The sequence below is a fragment of the Panulirus ornatus genome, chromosome 7 (genome assembly GCF_036320965.1).
Source record: "Panulirus ornatus isolate Po-2019 chromosome 7, ASM3632096v1, whole genome shotgun sequence".
In the NCBI taxonomy this organism is placed as follows: domain Eukaryota; kingdom Metazoa; phylum Arthropoda; class Malacostraca; order Decapoda; family Palinuridae; genus Panulirus; species Panulirus ornatus.
In genome coordinates, this window is record NC_092230.1 from 19,510,519 (window position 1) to 19,529,868 (window position 19,350).

General features: G+C 41.6%; 2 protein-coding genes across 2 annotated transcripts in view; one reads left to right on the forward strand and one right to left on the reverse strand.

Annotated features, from left to right (window-relative positions):
- LOC139749441 (transmembrane protein 164) overlaps positions 1 to 5,047 on the reverse strand; it is a 148,452-nt gene extending 143,405 nt beyond the window's left edge. Inside the window, exon 1 of the mRNA XM_071663304.1 lies at positions 4,942 to 5,047. The gene's annotated coding sequence lies outside the window, so the exon portion shown is untranslated. The remainder of the gene's footprint in view (positions 1 to 4,941) is intronic.
- The window catches only part of Prosalpha5 (proteasome alpha5 subunit), a 326,150-nt gene that overhangs the window by 258,830 nt on the left and 47,970 nt on the right, over positions 1 to 19,350 (forward strand). The window lies entirely within an intron of this gene.

Sequence of the window (19,350 nt, forward strand, 5' to 3'; positions counted from 1 at the left end):
TTGGTATTGCAACACTCCTCCCACATTTTCCCCACATCCCAAGTGTTGTCACAGGCAATGTCATTGCCTGATCTAAGGAAAAATCATGGCAAAGAAAGCCAGTGGATGCAACAGCAGAAGGGATGATGCATGGAACCAATGGCAGAAAGACTCCCTCTTCCCCAGTTCGTGGTAAGAAGAGAAGAGGAATACCATCGCCCCCTCTCTCTCCACCAGTGGACGTACCTACCACAAACAGGTATAAAGTCCTTGTTGCAGATGTCTCCGATAAGATGAGGACAGAGCTTCCAAGTGGAAAAACGGTTAAGAAAATCAGGGCCAAGGTACATAATCCCCCTCGGCCAGAACAACAGAAATAAAACAAACATAAAGGAGGTGCTAACAAACCCTGCATATCAATTGTCGTGGTATTACTTCAAGCGCTAAACAAATAAAAATATTCAGGGCTATAGATGTAAAAATAATGTCTCCAAGAGTCTAAGATTGGAGATCAACTGTATAACTCTGGAATTAACTGTTTCATACCCCCCCCCCCCACCATTGTTGGGAGAAAGAGATCAAGGTGGCATAGGCATCATTATTCATAGATCAATAAAGTACTTTACAGCTTAACACAGTGCAGTTCAAATCCGTTTAGATAAAAAGATCACATTATGCTCACTCTATCTACAGCCTAAATCAAGGAAATAATTGTCAATTGGACATCAGCGATCTTCAAGGATTGGTTGATCAACTTCCACCACCATACATATTAATGGGTGATTACATTGCAAAATATATCTTATGGAGTAACGACAACTGTAATGAATGGGGAAACGTTGTCGAGCAGGTGCTTGACAACAACGATGTAGTTTTAATGAATGATAGACCACCAACAAGATACGATGTGTTTCATAATTCCTCTTCAGCCATTGACTTAACCATTTGCTCTTCTTAGTTATTGCCTGACTACAGGTGGTCAGTATAGAATGACTTATATGTTAGAGACCACTGGTATATAACCCTTAGATATATACACAATCTAACATCTCCCTGTTTGCAAAAGTGGAAGACTAATGAGGCAGTTGGAATGACCATACAATCATTATCAACATGAAGTGATTTTTCATCTGTTGCTGCTTATGACCACCTGTATACCCAGAAGTGTTGGTTTACCCTCAAAGGCCTTTCTTTACTTGGAAGAACAATGTGAAATTGCCAGGAAAATCACCAGAACGTGTTTCTGTAAATTCCTCTAGATCACCCTATGATGCAAACCGGATATCATATGCTAGAGTCCGTTCAAAGCAGAAGTGGACATTAAAAGATGCTAAACGTTCATCTTGGAGGAAGTATATTTCTGAAGGAAGTATATTTCTGAATTAACAGCGAAACACCACCTAGTAATATCTGAAACAAAATCCAAAAACAGTTTGATAAAGTACATTTACAAAGTGATTGAAACCATTTTTTTTTTTTTACAGTAAGCATCAACTGTAACATCTAGCCTCATTAGAAATCTCGCATGGTATCGTAGAGGTCTTGTAATGTGTTGTATGTATTCTTTATCTGTAGTGCATCATGATGTTTTACCCGCGTTTCCCTTTCCATTTAGTTCGGCTTAAGTATAGACATTAAGAACACCTCGATCCCTATTTAACAGACAGATGCCAGAGATTAGACAGCTTACTAGTATTGTATAGTCTAGTCACATACACCAGAGATTATCTTGTAAAAAAAGTACCAGTTTTGTATAGCCTAGCCGAAACTGTAGTACTCTGCTTATTACTTACAGAACTATAGTTGTGGGTCTAGCTTAGGACTATAGTGATGTATATCTGTCATAACGTTATATAACAGTGTATAGCCTCATTTGAGCGCTTCATAGCTTAGAGAAGACTATACAGCGACCTTCAAACTTGCATAAACAGAAACATTCCAATTCATTCGCTCAATACCCTGCTGACAGAACTGTTACTCGCCCGGACCTTTGTTGCGTCCACAATTAAACATACTCACTACATACAACACACTCAATGGCCAAACCTGGACACTTGCCCCAGAGAAGAAGAAAGTTGCCCAAAACTAGCACTAGAAGTTGAAGATGGGCATCACACGGCCCTTTGAACGCTGCTGTGCCTCATGTATCCACGTAGTTTATTCATTCCCTGGTGTCTGGCGTCTCTGCGGCTATCATTCCCTCAGCAACTCTCTTAGCTGGATCTTTACCCCATCCCACATGTCCAGGACTTTGCCCATGACCCTCGCAGATGGACTATATTCTCGAAGACTGGCCTGACCTATTCTTGAGGAGCTTGACTGCTATCACCACGACCTTTATCCCGGTCGTTTGTATCCCCTTTGGACTACGGACTGCGACCCAGACGTTCTAAACGTTGGCCGATCAGGCTCTCAAGGCCTTATCTCCCGTTATTCTTACATCAGAGCCATTCCTGTAGCCACCCGCTCCCCTGAGGAACACTGGCAGCATCTGCTTCAACCCTTAATAAGGTTCTGAGTGAGTCTACAGCCCATTATGGATGAACACGTTAGTGTGTTCGGCGCCCCTGCTGATGCCTACATCTGAGTCTGGGTGTCGTTTGCTGGCTTACAAACGTTAGACAAGAAATTTGGAGTAATCGGAGTAATCAAAGTTCTAATGTTTTTGCTTATGCTCATTACAGCATAATGAATGTGCTTCCCCGTGCATGTTTTTGCCTATAGGTCAAGAAAATGCCATGGGTCAGTAAGAGCTTATCGCGTTAGGAAATCACAGACCCGTACGTAGCTAGGCCTCCCCCCTCGGGGGGGGGGGGGACCGTGAATGCATACAGCCCTCTTAAACAGTACCTCAAGTTTCTTAGAGGCCGACTTAATTATTCTCTGGGGTTTCCAAGAAAGAGTGGACGTTACAGTAATACCAAGTATGTTCAATGAGTCAAGATGTGGAATTACAGAACCGTCAAACAAGAGAGGAAGGTTATGAGAAATTTTCGGAAGATTCGTAGAATTTGGGGTTTTAGAGGCATTGAACTTAACCAGATTTCGTCTACCGGGGCCACCTCTGAGATATCCTGACCAAGTCCGAGTTTATTAAGGAAGTTGTGTCGAGACGAGACGTAATTCGAGTGAGAGTAGAATTGAAGGATATGGAAGAATGCCTTGTTGAGTCTCCAACATATGAATGCATTTGGTTATTTCTGGGAGAAAGGATATCGTTGATTAAAAGAATAAATAAATGTAAGAGATAGTACATGACCTTGAGGGACACCGCTGTTGATGGAGAGAGGGGAAATTAATCGGCTTGAGAGGAAGGTAGATATGAAGGAACAAAGTGGGGTAGGAAAGCCAAAAGAGGGGACCTTAGAGATGAGGACCCCGATGCTTTACCCTGTCAAAAGCTTTGAATATGGTAAGGATAACTACATAGGATTCCCCAAAATCTTTCAAGGATGATGACCAGACAGTAATAAGATAAAAAAAAAAAGATGTCACCTTTGGACCTCACCTTCCGGAAGCCATACTGGTGATCAGAGACAGGACTGTGAGATTCATCATGGGAACTGAGGAGGGATTCAAAGACTTTGGAAATGGTAGATGTCAAAACAACAGGACGATAATTTGAGAGTTTAGGACCTTTCTGAGAAAGAAAAGTTCCGCATTTTAAACAGAAACGGAACAGACAAGCAAGCACAAGTGCAAGTTCAGTGGTACACTCAGTACACGGGGATGGATGCCGTCAGGACCAATAAGCCTTGCTTGCGTCCGGAGAGAGTTTTTTTCGGTCAGTTCGAAGAGATTACGGGAAGAGGCATAGGATTAGTGAGAGAAACATCAAGGGGTGAAGTAATGTTAGCCACTCATGGTGCAGGTAGAGGAAAAACGGGAACCAAAGAGAGTTGGTTTGTCAACGGGAGAGACAGCTATAGTACCGTCAGAACGAAAAAAGTGAAGGTAAACGACAGAAGTTGCTAGCGATGTCTGTAGCCAAACACCAGAAAACGTATCAGCGGATGACGAGGAGAGGTTATCGCACTTCCTTTGAATAAAGGGAAGATTTGCCTCACGGGTAATTTGCTCTCCGGGCCATCTTGGTTTGGGTTTATTTGGCAAAATAGATATACAAAGTACAAATGTACATAGTTCTTTGAGGATAGCACGTAAAGTATACAAAGTATCTATTTCCAATGCGGTTTTCGTACTTCATTCAAATTGATAGATGGCACACTGTGCAAAAAAGTACAGAAATACAAGTGAACTAGATTTAAAATTGAATGATTTCGTAATGACTGAAAACTAACATAAAGGAACTGAACATGGTCTCGTGTAGATCTTGATATTTTTTACGTACACATTATTCCACAAAAACCTCTGATCATATTCACAGTCAGAGGATGACAATTGAACGAATAATCTGGCTGAATTCGCATGCTATTGAATTCAGAGAAATATATAAAGCTATGAATGTGACATAGTTGCATGCGATACGAGGGGAGCTCTGTAGAATAACGGAACTATATTTAGATATTGTTTTAAATCTCGATGAATGTTTGAAATGGATTAAGAGTATATGCTGCGTGCGAAACGCTTAAAGTATGCAAGTGAAGTCCAGTATATGCTTCGAGAAAAAATATTTAAGTGAATTTTCTTAGTTCAAAAAAAAATTATGTAAGTAAATTAACTAAAATGCTTGATTGAGCACCTTAGTAACACTGCTAAGCTTAACCTACAAAAACATCTTTCTTTTTAAAAGCTGAGACATTGGAAATGCTATGTGCATCGGAAAATGACTTGAATGTTGTTAATAAGTGAGCCCCAGGTCAAGAAACCGGACGCGAGTTGATAGAGCACAGAAAGCTGAGATTGGTTCGAGAGAATGAGCCAGTAGTACACAATTTAACACACCATAGGAATCAAAATGTTCACACATATTCCCTCTTAAAACGTAAAAATATTACTTACGTATTGTCTGATTATATAACTAGGAAGTTGGGGTTCGACGCGATACCAGTTATCCAGACGATATACTCAGTGACACTGGCAATAACCACGTCTAGCCTAACCATATGGAAGACTTTATCAGCTGACTGTAACAGATAACCATATTGGCCGAGACGGTAAGAGCTTTCTGACTCCGATAACGATAATCTCGTCGAGCTCTACATATGATAATCTCTCCTTCCTACATTTAATGTGGTGGATCGGATAAACGCGGCATTAGACAAACACACACACACACACACACACACACACACATCCTCAACCCTTGTCCAGTGACCTTCGGTAAAACACTAACTTCTACACTTATAAAAACATTTCGTATGTTCAATTAACTCTCTAAATTGATTCGTTACGTTAGACTAGTCTTCATCTATACTACTACCAGACAAGCTATGCATATTTGTACATCTTCCCATCTCTTCCGTTGGTCAACCTCTCCTTTCTTGTACCGTAAAATTTTACTCTACCACACAATCTTTCTTCTTGACCAGCCTAACTAACATCTGCCATACATTCTCCATGACAACACCATTGCATCCCTTCGCCTTTCTGATGGAATCATCACACCACATAAGCTCACAGCCTCTTTCTTTATTTTACCTATTTTTTTCATCCCAGCTATACGAAACAGATTTTCCATCTCCATTGCTGAGATATATTTTTTCTACCTCGCCTGACCTTTGTACTCCAGGGTTTCACAACCAGACCTTAGTGGTGAGGCAAGTTCTTCTTGCAAGCTTCTTCATGCATTCTAAGCTTAATTCTTTACTGCGATCATGCTATCGCAAGCTCTGAAAATCATGGTTGAGTTATCACATATTGAAAATCATGGTCGAGTTATCACACTGAAAATCATGGTCGAGTTATCACACACTGAAAATCATGGTCGAGTTATCACATACTGAAAATCATGGTCGCGTTATCACACACTGAATATCATGGTCGAGTTGTCACACACTGAAAATCATGGTCGAATTATCACACACCGAAAATCATGGTCGAGTTATCACACTCTGAAAATCATGGTCGAGTTATCACACTGAAAATCATGGTCGAGTTATCACACACTGAAAATCATGGTCGAGTTACCACACATTGAAAATCATGGTCGAGTTATCACACACCGAAAATCATGGTCGAGTTATCTCACACTGAAAATCATGGTCGAGTTATCACACACTGAAAATCATGGTCGAGTTATCACACACCGAAAATCATGGCCGAGTTATCATACACTGAAAATCATGGTCGATTTACCTCACACTAATAATCATGGTCGTTATCACATATTGAAAATCATCGTCGAGTTATCACATACTGAAAATCATGGACGAGTTATCACACACTGAATATCATGATCATCATACACTATGAAAATCGAGGTCAAGCTAACACACACTTTGAATATCATGGTTAGGCCATCACACTTTGAAAATCATGGTCAAACTATCCTTTCCCGAACAATTCTGTGATTCTGCTGTCATTTCCTTGCTAAATTACTAAAATGTAAATTACTAAATGTAAATTACCAAATTACTAAAAAAAGTAAACTTAAGAATAAATCGTCACAAAAAATCAGTTTGTCTTTTATTTCACTCGCAATAAACGAATCCACCTACCTCGAACCCCTAATATTTCTTTGCAGTGAAAGACTGCACAGAGCCCTCACATTTTAGCCTTCCAATGTTACGTTTTCCACAGTTCCCGCATCATTTCTAATGCTTCCTTTTCCCCCGCACTCTCATTGGAGGGTGGACAACCCCAGTGTTATGCTTCCACCATTCAAGTTGCATGTTTCTTACTGTCCACATTAACGTTGAACATTGTATAATCCTTTTTGCATTGTTCGTTCCACATACTGATATGTGTGTGTGTGTGTGTGTGTGTGTGTGTGTGTGTTTCTGTTCCATGCAATGTATATCTACGAATAATAAAGGTATACAATAAAACAAACTCATTAAGCGTTTGTTTTTCAAGCCAATCAATCTCATGAAAGCGTGTTATTCAACTACATAAGGGAAATATACGCATACCATAGCCAGAGTTTCTTCGTACAGTAAGTTTTACGAGTGTATTTCTAATCTGTGAATATTACCAGGCGTAGACATATTTTACTTGGAAATGTGCCAATAATATTGCCCAATTGAAGGGAGCTTGAATGTGGATTAAGTAGGAAAAGATCAACTAGGAGTATTTTTGGACGTTACACAGGAGGCATTCAAAGACTATATAAAGCGACGTTGATATTCCTCATTTTTGTAGTTCAAATACTAATCCAAAAGTTATATATGAATGTCGGTTAATCAAACGTAATAGATTTGATAATCCATGTTCTCGTAGATCCCTCGTAGCAGCCTCTATGCTGACTATATCATGGCTTTTTCATACTTTGTATGTTTTGAGTCCACTGGTATTCTCCTTCTGACGAATAACGCTGGCATTTCCTTAAATGATTAAAATTCAAGCACTTCTTTGGCGAACTAAGAGCACTTATTCCACGGCTAATTAACAAATAGTGGTATTTCTTGGCTAATTCAAACAACGACAATACAGTTTTAGGATTTCCAAGGTAACTAACGACTTTTGTTATTGCTCGGCTAACAAAACTAGGATTCCTGGCCTAACAAGTTTGTGGATCACCCGTCAGCTCACCTGGCGTGGTCGCTGTTTGGAGGTTAGGATTCCTGTCCAAACAAATCTATGGATCTCCCATCGACTCACCTGGAGTAGTCGTTGTTCGGAGTTATATCTTTGTGTAAATGAGGGAACAGCTGCACGACCAGACTTATCTCTCCAAGCCAAGAGCTTCATCCACTGGCTACAACAGCTTGGAAATACACTGATTAATCCCAAGGGCCTTGCTCCCTCACGAAGACTGGAGACTGAAGCTTGTGTTGCAAGCGTTAGGGATTAATGTTTGGGCTTGGAGTGCTCGCCCTCGTTTGGTGTTAAAGACAGCACCCCTCATACGTAAACCTTTTCCGCAAAGCCTTAAGTAAACATGGAATCGGTAAAGTCTTCTAACTCCGTAGCCATAGTCTCCCACAGCCCTTCCCACTTAATTTCCTTTGTTTCCTTCTCAACCACATTTAACTTCATCCTTTCTCTCCCCGTTACTTTTCCTCGCCTGTTCTCTCGCCTCTGTCTCTCATTCATGACACCTAAGACACAAACCCTTCACTGGCAGGACCTGCACATCCGTCTTTTTCTACAGTTGAGATACCCTGAAATCCATTGGAATGGGCTATTATAAGAGTAAATCATAAAGTAGTCTTTATTCTGCATGATGCACTTTTTCATCTTTCATTGAGTTTTTGAGCTCCTTCAATCAGGGCCCTAGGTGATTCATACCCGTCTAACCCCCTGAGGGCCGGCCCTAAGAGGAAACAAAAATATCAGGAGTACGAGAGCTGAGTTATGGGGAAAGACTAGAGGCTTTAGATTTGCCCACCTTGAAAGGGAGAAGAGTGAGGGGTGACCTGACCACAACGTTCAAGTTTTAAAACAGATACCTGACGGTGACAGGGAACAGTTTTTTTGCGGGATGAAGGAATGGATCATCCAGAGGAAATAACATGAAATTAGTCTAAAGACTTGTTAGAATAGATGTAAAGAAGCACTTATATAGTATGAGTGGTGAATGGAATAAAATGACAGAGGAAATGGTTAATGCAGACACCATACAGAAATTTAAGTTGTGTGATGATAGAGACTGTTAAAGAGATAGGGCCCCACTAGTGTAAAACTACCTCACCGTAGAGTACAAATAGCTAATTACAACACTACCATGGTACGTCAACAACGCCGCCTCGTATCTGCAACACAACTATAAAACCTTAGGAACGCCTACTCCTCTCTACAGTACACCCACAGAACCTCTGCCGCACCTCCCTTCTACAAAACAGCCATGACACCTCAGCAACTCCTACTCCCATCTGTAGATAGCCATGAGGCCTCAGCAACACTTCTTTCCTTTCACAACACAGCCATGGGACTTTGCAACACCTTCCATCTGCAGCACAGCCATGGGACCCCAGCGACGCCTTCCTTCTACAGTACAGCCATGGGCCCTTGATGATACCTCCTTCCTTCTGCAATACAGCCATGGTACCTCGGCAAAACCTCCTTCCTTCTGTACCACAACCATGGGACCTCAGTAACACCTCCCATAAACAGCATAGCCATGGGACCTCGGTAGCGCCATCCTTTTGCAGTAGGACAAGGGCACCAGGCTGCAACTCTCGCCTATTGAGCCACAGGGGTCTCACTTTGTCTCTCTCTACTTCAGCACTAGCAGTAGCACCTCACCCTTAAACGCACCATCCTTCATACATATATATATATATATATATATATATATATATATATATATATATATATATATATATATATATATATATATATATATATATATCAATGGATTGAACTAGGGCATGTGAAGCGTCTGGGGTAAACCATGGAAAGTCCTGTGGGGCCTGGATGTGGAAAGGGAGCTGTGGTTTCGGTGCATTATTACATGACAGCTAGAGACTGAGTGTGAATGAATGGGGCCTTTGTTGTCTTTTCCTAGCGCTACCTCGCACGCATGAGGGGGGAGGGGGTTGTTATTCCATGTGTGGCGAGGTGGCGATGGGAATAGATAAAGGCAGACAGTATGAATTATGTACATGTGTATATATGTATATGTCTGTGTGTTATATATATGTGTACATTGAAATGTATAGGTATGTATATTTGCGTGTGTAGACGTGTATGTATATACATGTGTATGTGGGTGGGTTGGGCCATTCTTTCGTCTGCTTCCTTGCGCTACCTCGCTAACGCGGGAGACAGCGACAAAGCAAAATAAATAAATGAAATAGATAATATAAATATATATATATATATATATATATATATATATATATATATATATATATATATATATATATATATATATATTTTTTTTTTTTTTTTATACTATTCGCCATTTCCCGCGATAGCGAGGTAGCGTTAAAAACAGAGGACTGGGCCTTTGAGGGAATACCCTCACCTGGCCCCCTTCTCTGTTCCTTCTTTTGGAAAAAAAAAAAAAAAAAAAAAAAAAAAAACGAGAGGGGAGGATTTCCAGCCCCCCGCTCCCTTCCCTTTTAGTCGCCTTCTACGACACGCAGGGAATACGTGGGAAGTATTCTTTCTCCCCTATCCCCAGGGATAATATATATATATATATATATATATATATATATATATATATATATATATATATATATATATATATATATATATATATATGGGGTGTTCAGTGATGAAAACTGTGAAGAGCTCGTAGATTTGTGTGCTGAAAAAAAAGACTGGTGATTGGGAATACCTGGTTTAAATAGAGATATATACATTAGTATACGTATGCAAGTAGGAGAGATGGCCAGAGAGCGTTATTGGATTATGTGTTAACTGATAAGCGCATGAAAGAGAGACTTCTGGATGTTAGTGTGCTGAGAGGGGCAATTGGAGGGATGTCTGATCATTATCTTGTGGAGGCGAAGGTGAAGATTTGCAGAGGTTTTCAGAAAAGACGAGAGAATGCTGGGGTGAAGAGAGTGGTGAGAGTAAGTGAGCTTGGAAAGGAGACCTGTGTGAGGAAGTACCAGGAGAGATTGAGTGCAGATTGGAAAAAGGTGAAAGCAAATGATGTAAGGGGAGTGGGGGAGGAATGGGATATATTTAGGGAAGCAGTGATGACTTGCCCAAAAGATGCGTGTGGCATGAGAAAGATGGGAGGTGGGCAGATTAGAAAGGGTAGTGAGTGGCGGGATAAAGAGGTAAATTTGTTAGTGAAAGAGAAGAGAGAGGCATTTGGGCGATTTTTGCAGAGAAAAAGTGCGAATGACTGGGAGGTGTATAAAAGAAAGAGGCAGAAGGTCAAGAGAAAGGTGCAAGAGGTGAAAAGGCGGGCAAATGAGAGTTGGGGTGTGATAGTATTATTCAATTCTAGGGAGAATAAAAAGATGTTTTGGAAGGATGTAAATAAAATGCGTGAGACAAAAGAACAAATGGGAACATCGGTGAAGGGGCTAATGGGTAGCTAATAACAATTAGTGGTGAAATGAGATGAAGTGAGTATTTTGAATGTTAGTTGAATGTGTTTGATGTTAGAGTGGCAGATATAGGGTGTTTTGGTCGAGATGGTGTGCGAAGTGAGAGTGTTAGGGAGAATGATTGGGTAAACAGAGAAGGAGTAGTGAAAGCTTTGCGGAAGATGAAAGCCGGCAAAGCGGCGAGTTTGAATGGTATTGCAGTGGAATTTATTTAAAAAGGGGGTGACTGTGTTGTTGACTGGTTAGTAAGGATATTCAGTGTATGCATGGTTCATGGTGAGATGCCTGAGTATTGGCGGAATGCATGCATAGTGCCATTGTTCAAAGGCAAAGGTGATAAAGTTGAATGTTCAAATTACAGAGGTATAAGTTTGTTGAGTATTCCTAGGAAATCATATGGGAGGATATTGACTGAGAGGGTGAAGGCATGTGCAGAGCATCAGATTGGAGAAGAGCAGTGTGGTTTCAGAGGTGGTAGAGGATGTGTGGATCAGGTGTTTGCTTTGAAGAATGTATGTGAGATATACTTAGAAAACAGATGAATTTGTATGTAGCATTTATGGATCTGGAGGAGGCATATGATAGAGCTGATAGAGATGCTCCGTGGAAGGTATCAAGAGTATATGGTGTGAGAAGTAAATTACTTGAAGCAGTGAAAAGTCTTTATCGAGGATGTAAGGCATGTGTACGAGTAGGAAGAGAGGAAAGTGATTGGTTCCCGGTGAATGTTGGTTTGCGGCAGGGGTGCATGATGTCTCCATGGTTGTTTGATTTGTATATTTGTATGGATGGGGTTGTTAAGGAGGTGAATGCAAGAGTTTTGGAGAGAGGGGCAAGTATGCAGTCTGTTGTGGATGAGAGGGCTTAGGAAGTGAATCAGTTATTTTCGCTGATGATGCCGCGCTCGTGGCTGATTTGGGTGAGAAACTGCAGAGTGACTGAGTTTGGTAAAGCGTGTGAAAGAAGAAAGCTGAGAGTAAATATAAATAAGAGCAAGGTTATTAGGTTCAGTAGGGTTGAGGGACAAGTTAATTGGGAGGTAAGTTTGAATGGAGGAAAACTGGAGGAAGTGAAGTGTTCTAGATATCTGGGAGTGGATTTAGCAGCGGATGGAACCACGGAAGCGGAAGTGAGTCACAGGCTGAGGGAGGGGGCGAAGGTTCTGGGGGCCTTGAAGAATGTGTGGAAGGCGAGAACGTTATCTCGGAGAGCAAAAATGGGTGATTGAAGGAATAGTTGTTCCAACGATGTTATACGGTTGCGAATCGTGGGTTATAGATAGGGTTGTGCGGAGGAGGGTGAATGTGTTGGAAATGAAATGTTTGAGGACAATATGTGGTGTGAGGTGGTTGGATCGAGTAAGTAATGAAAGGGTAAGAGAGATGTGTGGTAATAAAAAGAATGTGATTGAGAGAACAGAAGCGGGTGTATTGAAATGGTTTGGTCACATGGAGAGAATGAGTGAAGAAAGATTGACAAAGAGGATATATGTGTCAGAGGTCTGTTTCCTTGCGCTACCTCGCTAACGTGTGAGACAGCGACTAAGTATAATAATAGAAAGTAATATATATATATATATATATATATATATATATATATATATATATATATATATATATATATATATATATATATATATATATATATATATATGTGTGTGTGTGATGTCTCCATGGTTGTTTAATTTGTTTATGGATGGGGTTGTTAGGGAGGTGAATGCAAGAGTTTTGGAAAGAGGAGCAAGTATGCAGTCTGTTCGGGATAAGAGAGCTTGGGAAGTGAGTCAGTTGTTGTTCGCTGATGATACAGCGCTGGTGGCTGATTCATGTGAGAAACTGAAAAAGCTGGTGACTGAGTTTGGTAAAGTGTGTGAAAGAAGAAAGTTAAGAGTAAATGTGAATAAGAGCGAGGTTATTAGGTACAGTAGGGTTGAGGATCAAGCCAATTGGGAGGTAAGTTTGAATGGAGAAAAACTGGAGGAAGTAAAGTGTTTTAGATATCTGGGAGTGGATCTGGCAGCGGATGGAACCATGGAAGTGGAAGTAAATCATAGGGTGAGGGAGGGGGAGAAAATCCTGGGAGCTTTGAAGAATGTGTGGAAGTCGAGAACATTATCTCGGAAAGCAAAGATGGGTATGTTTGAAGGAATAGTGGTTCCAACAATGTTGTATGGTTGCGAGGCGTGGGCTATGGATAGAGTTGTGCGCAGGAGGGTGGATGTGATGGGAATGAGATGTTTGAGGACAATATGTGGTGTGAGGTGGTTTGATCGAGTAAGTAATGTAAGGGTAAGAGAGATGTGTGAAAATAAAAAGAGCGTGGTTGAGAGAGCAGAAGAAGGTGTTTTGAAATGGTTTGGGCACATGGAGAGAATGAGTGAGGAAAGATTGACCAAGAGGATATATATGTCGGAGGTGGAGGGAACGAGGAGAAGTGGGAGACCAAATTGGAGGTGGAAAGATGGAGTTAAAAAGATTTTGAGTGATCGGGGCCTGAACATGCAGGAGGGTGAAAGGCGGGCAAGGAATAGAGTAAATTGGATCGATGTGGTATACCGGGGTCGACGTGCTGTGAATGGATTGAATCAGGGCATGTGAAGCGTCTTGGGTAAACCATGGAAAGCTGTGTGGGGCCTGGATGTGGAAAGGGAGCTGTGGTTTCGGGCATTATTGCATGACAGCTGGAGACTGAGTGTGAGCGAATGGGGCCTTTGTTGTCTTTTCCTGGCGCTACCTCGCGCACATGAGGGGGGAAGGGGATGTTATTCCGTGGGTGGCGGGGTGGCGATGGGGGTGAGTAGGGGCAGACAGTGTGAATTGTGTGCATGTGTGTATGTGTGTGTGTCTGTGTGTGTATATATGTGCGTACGTTGGGATGTGTGGGTGTGTATGTTTGCGTGTGTGGACGTGTGTGTGTGTGTGTGCATGTGTGCGGGGATGGGTTGGGTCATTTCTTTCGTCTGTTTCCTTGCGCTACCTCGTAGGCGCGGGAGACAGCGACAAAGCAAAATAGAATGAAATAAATGAATAAATAAATAAATATATATATATATATATATATATATATATATATATATATATATATATATATATATATTATTTTTTTTTTATTATACTTTGTCGCTGTCTCCCGCGTTTGCGAGGTAGCGCAAGGAAACAGACGAAAGAAATGGCCCAACCCCCCCCCCATACACATGTATATACATACGTCCACACACGCAAATATACATACCTACACAGCTTTCCATGGTTTACCCCAGACGCTTCACATGCCTTGATTCAATCCACTGACAGCACGTCAACCCCGGTATACCACATCGCTCCAATTCACTCTATTCCTTGCCCTCCTTTCACCCTCCTGCATGTTCAGGCCCCGATCACACAAAATCTTTTTCACTCCATCTTTCCACCTCCAATTTGGTCTCCCTCTTCTCCTCGTTCCCTCCACCTCCGACACATATATCCTCTTGGTCAATCTTTCCTCACTCATTCTCTCCATGTGCCCAAACCACTTCAAAACACCCTCTTCTGCTCTCTCAACCACGCTCTTTTTATTTCCACACATCTCTCTTACCCTTACGTTACTCACTCGATCAAACCACCTCACACCACACATTGTCCTCAAACATCTCATTTCCATCACATCCACCCTCCTGCGCACAACTCTATCCATAGCCCACGCCTCGCAACCATACAACATTGTTGGAACCACTATTCCTTCAAACATACCCATTTTTGCTTTCCGAGATAATGTTCTCGACTTCCACACATTCTTCAAGGCCCCCAGAATTTTCGCCCCCTCCCCCACCCTATGATCCACTTCCGCTTCCATGGTTCCATCCGCTGCCAGATCCACTCCCAGATATCTAAAACACTTCACTTCCTCCAGTTTTTCTCCATTCAAACTCACCTCCCAATTGACTTGACCCTCAACCCTACTGTGCCTAATAACCTTGCTCTTATTCACATTTACTCTTAACTTTCTTCTTCCACACACTTTACCAAACTCAGTCACCAGCTTCTGCAGTTTCTCACATGAATCAGCCACCAGCGCTGTATCATCAGCGAACAACAACTGACTCACTTCCCAAGCTCTCTCATCCCCAACAGACTTCATACTTGCCCCTCTTTCCAAAACTCTTTCCTCCCATTTATATATATATATATATATATATATATATATATATATATATATATATATATATATATATATATATATATATATATATATATATTGCTACAGGAATGGATGAAGGCAATTAATTATGAATATGTGCATGTCCTTGTATGTAAATGGATATATATGTTAATGTAAAAGCCTTCAAGAAGATGAAAGCCGGCAAGGCAGCAGGTTTGGATGATATTGCAGTGGAACTGATTAAAAAAAAAGGGGGTGACTGTATTGTTGACTGGTTGGTAAGGTTATTTAATGTATGTATGATTCATGGTGAAGTGCCTGAGGACTGGCGGAATGCTTGCATAGTGCCATTGTACAAAGGCAAAGGGGATAAGAGTGAGTGCTCAAATTACAGAGGTATAAGTTTGTTGAGTATTCCTGGTAAATTATATGGGAGGGTATTGATTAAGAGGGTGAAGGCATGTACAGAGTATTACATTGGGGAAGAGCAGTGTGGTTTCAGAAGTAGTAGAGGATGTGTGGATCAGGTGTTCGCTTTGAAGAATGTATGTGAGAAATACTTAGAAAAGCAAATGGATTTGTATGTAGCATCTATGGATCTGGAGTAGGCATATGATAGAGTTGATAGAGATGCTCTGTGGAAGGTATTAAGAATATATGGTGTGGGAGGCGAGTTGTTAGAAGCAGTGAAAAGTTTTTATCGAGGATGTAAGGCATGTGTACGAATAGGAAGAGAGGAAAGTGATTGGTTCTCAGTGAATGTTTGTTTGCGGCAGGGATGTGTGATGTCTCCATGGTTGTTTAATCTGTTTATGGATGGGGTTGTTAGAAAGGTGAATGCAAGAGTTTTGGAAAGAGGGGCAAGTATGCAGTCTGTTGTGGATGAGAGAGCTTGGGAAGTGAGTCAGTTGTTGTTTGCTGATGATACAGCGCTGGTGGCTGATTCGGATGAGAAACTGCAGAAGCTGGTGACTGAATTTGGTAAAGTGTGTGAAAGAAGAAAGCTGAGAGTAAATGTGAATAGGAGCAAGGTTATTAGGTACAGTAGGGTTGAGGGTCAAGTCGATTCGGAGGTAAGTTTGAATGGAGAAAAACTGGAGGAAGTGAAGTGTTTTAGATATCTGGGAGTGGATTTGGCAGCGGATGGAACCATGGAAGCGGAAATGAGTCATAGGGTGAGGGAGGGGGCGAAGGTTCTGGGAGCCTTGAAGAATGTGTGGAAGGCGAGAGCGTTATCTTGGAAAGCAAAAATGGGTATGTTTGAAGGAATAGTTGTTCCAACAATGTTGTATGGTTGCGAGGCGTGGGCTAAAGATAGAGTTGTGCGGAGGAGGGTGGATGTGTTGGAAGTGAGATGTTTACGGGCAATATGTGGTGTGAGTTGGTTTGATCGAGTAAGTAGTGAAAGGGTAAGAGAGATGTGTGGTAGTAAAATGAGTGTGGTTGAGAGAGCAGAGGAGGGTGTTTTGAAATGGTTTGGTCACATGGAGAGAATGAGTGAGGAAAGATTGCCCAAGAGGATATATGTGTCAGAGGTGGAGGGAACGAGGAGAAGTGGGAGACGAAATTGGAGGTGGAAAGATGGAGTGAAAAAGATTTTGAGTGATCTGGGCCTGAACATGCAGGAGGGTGAAAAGTGTGCAAGGAATAGAGTGAATTGGAACGATGTGGTATACCGGGTTGGACGTGCATTCAATGGATTGAACCAGGGCATGTGAAGCGTCTTGGGTAAACCATGGAAAGTTTTGTGGGGCCTGGATGTGGAAAGGGAGCTTTGGTTTCGGTGCATTATACATGACAGCTAGAGACTGAGTGTGAATGAATGTGGCCTTTGTTGTTTTTTCCTAGCGCTACCTCGCGCACATGTGGGAGGAGGGGGGTTGTCATTTCATGAGTGGCTAGGTGGTGACGGGAATGAATAAAGGGTAGACAGTATGAATTATGTACATGTTTATATATGTATATGTTTGTGTGTGTATGTATATGTATACATTGAAATGTATAGGTATGTATATGTGCGTGTGTGGTCGTGTATGTGGGTGGTCTGTTTCCTTGCGCTGCCTCGCCAACGCAGGAGACAGCGACAAAGTATATATATATATATATATATATATATATATATATATATATATATATATATATATATATATATATATATATATATAACAAGTAGTGGTGATGTGAGAAGGAGATGGAGTGAGTATTTCGAAGGTTTGTTGAATGTGTTTGATGATAGAGTGGCAGATATAGGGTGTTTTGATCGAGGTGGTGTGCAAAGTGAGAGGGTTAGGGAAAATGATTTGGTAAACAGAGAAGAGGTAGTGAAAGCTTTGCGGAAGATGAAAGCCGGCAAGGCAGCAGGTTTGGATGGTATTGCAGTGGAATTTATTAAAAAAGGGGGTGACTGTATTGTTGACTGGTTGGTAAGGTTATTTAATGTATGTATGATTCATGGTGAGGTGCCTGAGGATTGGCGGAATGCGTGCATAGTGCCATTGTACAAAGGCAAAGGGGATAAGAGTGAGTGCTCAAATTACAGAGGTATAAGTTTGTTGAGTATTCCTGGTAAATTATATGGGAGGGTATTGATTCGCTGATGATACAGCGCTGGTGGCTGATTCATGTGAGAAACTGCAGAAGCTGGTGACTGAGTTTGGTAAAGTGTGTGGAAGAAGAAAGTTAAGAGTAAATGTGAATAAGAGCAAGGTTATTAGGTACAGTAGGGTTGAGGGTCAAGTCAATTGGGAGGTGAGTTTGAATGGAGAAAAACTGGAGGAAGTGAAGTGTTTTAGATATCTGGGAGTGGATCTGGCAGCGGATGGAACCATAGAAGCGGAAGTGGATCATAGGGTGGGGGAGGGGGCGAAAATTCTGGGAGCCTTGAAGAATGTGTGGAAGTCGAGAACATTATCTCGGAAAGCAAAAATGGGTATGTTTGAAGGAATAGTGGTTCCAACAATGTTGTATGGTTGCGAGGCGTGGGCTATGGATAGAGTTGTGCGCAGGAGGATGGATGTGCTGGAAATGAGATGTTTGAGGACAATGTGTGGTGTGAGGTGGTTTGATCGAGTGAGTAACGTAAGGGTAAGAGAGATGTGTGGAAATAAAAAGAGCGTGGTTGAGAGAGCAGAGGAGGGTGTTTTGAAGTGGTTTGGGCACATGGAGAGAATGAGTGAGGAAAGATTGACCAAGAGGATATATGTGTCGGAGGTGGAGGGTACGAGGAGAAGAGGGAGACCAAATTGGAGGTGGAAAGATGGAGTGAAAAAGATTTTGTGTGATTGGGGCCTGAACATGCAGGAGGGTGAAAGGAGGGCAAGGAATAGAGTGAATTGGAGCGATGTGGTATACCGGGGTTGACGTGCTGTCAGTGGATTGAATCAAGGCATGTGAAGCGTCTGGGGTAAACCATGGAAAGCTGTGTAGGTATGTATATTTGCGTGTGTGGACGTATGTATATACATGTGTATGGGGGGGGGGGGGTTGGGCCATTTCTTTCGTCTGTTTCCTTGCGCTACCTCGCAAACGCGGGAGACAGCGACAAAGTATAATAAAAAAAATATATATATATATATATAAACAGAGAAGAGGTAGTAAAAGCTTTGCGGAAGATGAAAGCCGGCAAGGCAGCAGGTTTGGATGGTATTGCAGTGGAATCTATTAAAAAAGGGGATGACTGTATTGTTGACTGGTTGGTAAGGTTATTTAATGTATGTATGACTCATGGTTAGGTGCATGAGGATTGGCGGAATGCGTGCATAGTGCCATTGTACAAAGGCAAAGGGGATAAGAGTGAGTGCTCAAATTACAGAGGTATAAGTTTGTTGAGTATTCCTGGTAAATTATATGGGAGGGTATTGATTGAGAGGGTGAAGGCATGTACAGAGCATCAGATTGGGGAAGAGCAGTGTGGTTTCAGAAGTGGTAGAGGATGTGTGGATCAGGTGTTTGCTTTGAAGAATGTATGTGAGAAATACTTAGAAAAGCAAATGGATTTGTATGTAGCATTTATGGATCTGGAGAAAGCATATGATACAGTTGATAGAGATGCTCTGTGGAAGGTATTAAGAATATATGGTGTGGGAGGCAAGTTGTTAGAAGCAGTGAAAAGTTTTTATCGAGGATGTAAGGCATGTGTACGTGTAGGAAGAGAGGA